This window comes from Ananas comosus, linkage group 22, assembly GCF_001540865.1.
Source record: "Ananas comosus cultivar F153 linkage group 22, ASM154086v1, whole genome shotgun sequence".
Lineage (NCBI taxonomy): Eukaryota > Viridiplantae > Streptophyta > Magnoliopsida > Poales > Bromeliaceae > Ananas > Ananas comosus.
Window position 1 is genome coordinate 9,291,817 of NC_033642.1, and position 1,920 is coordinate 9,293,736.

Sequence of the window (1,920 nt, forward strand, 5' to 3'; positions counted from 1 at the left end):
AAGAGGCGTTTTCTCGTTTAACGGCGTAAAGATATCCAAATCAATTGAATTTTTATTAGAAAATTCTTTAAACTATTTAAAACAAGATCTATACTCTTGATCTTGATTATAAGACTCCTATCATCATTTTTTAAAGAGTATTCATTTTCAGCCATTCATTTTTCTGTTCACTTGATGGATAAAAGAACAATATCGAAAGTGCGTGAAATTTGATTTCTAGGTAGTTTAAATGGTTTAGATCATATTTAACGGAGCCGATCGTCAATTTGGAAGCTCTATCATCGAAAACAAATAGGTAGTAAAACGGCTCATTTACTACTGATAGTATTCTAGCTCAACTCTCTCTCTATATATATATATAGTAGGGCTACTATACGCTTATGAGTATAGAGCCCTTCGTACTCATAAGTTGTTTTTGATGTTCGGCTTTTTGAATCAACGATTCGCACCATTAAATATGATCTAGAGTATTTGAAACTTTTAGAAAATAAATTTTGTAATTTTTCAAAATTATTATAAAGTTCATCAAGCGGGTATAAAATGAACGGTTAAAATCGAATGACATCCTAAAAATGGATGATCGGATCATTCAATTTAAGATCAAAGTTATTGATTTTTATTTAGGTAGTGAATAGAATTTTCTATTAAAATTCAACCTATTCCGATTCTTTTTCACCGTTAAACTAGCAAATATCTGATACCAGCCGTTAAAAATTGTCAATTTTGTGAGCTTTTGATCGTAAGGTAATGATATCGAAAAATTATAATATTTGATTTCTAGAAGTTTTAAATGCTCTAGATAATATTTAACGATATGGATCGTCGATTCGGAAGCTTTATCATCGAAAACAACATATGAGTACGAAGGCGATCGTACTCATAAGAGTATAGTAGTCGGACTTTATATATATATATATATATATATAGTTGAACTAGAATACTCTAAAAAGTACCAAGAGGGTGGTACTTTTGAATTTTTAGCTATTGGATGGAGAGATGTAAGGTTGGGATGATGGTGATAGGTGGAATAATGTTTAATCCAACCGCTATTAGTAATCAAGAAGTAGATCCAAGGGCTAGAAATCTAAAAGTATCAAGAAGTTGGTGCTTCTAATAGTATTCTAGCTCAATTATATATATATATATATATATATATATATATATATATATATATATATATATATATATATATATATATATATATATTGCTTTTGTAATACAACCTCTACCATCTCACTAGAAAGAATATATATATAGAGTTGAGCAGGAATACTATTAATACTATTGGAACACTTTTTTTAACCATTAAATTTACGTTTTAATCAATTTTATTTTTTAGATCACACTATTCAGCCAAACATTTATTCAACCCTAGGGGTCCCTCCACTAAACTCTAGCGGATCATTATCATCTTAATTCTATAATTTTTCATCCAGAAATTAAAAATTCAATAGTAAAAGAGCCGATATACTATTCATAGTATTCCAACTTAACTCTTTCTCTCTCTCTCTATATATATATTATTTGTTTTTGTTCCGACTCTTTTTTAGAGCTGGCCTTCATGTCAAACTATTACTCGGTATCATCTAAATTTACCCGAATTTTTACCGAGTTAAAATTTCAAAATGAAAACTAAAAAAATAAAATAAAATAAAATTTAAATTTGATTTTACTAGAAATTCGACTCATGACAATGACATACACTGTGCCAATCTTCCACCTGGCGCCTAGAAATTAATAAGAAGCACACGTTGACTGACTCGTGATCAATGCTGACGCTTAATTATTAGATCATTATTACATATCTTTCTAACTTCAAAGTTACGTCAGTTTTTTATATTTATTATTATTTTAAATATTATATAAAATTTTAGAATAGTTAGGGAATTAAATTATTAAATTCCACCAAAGTGACACATT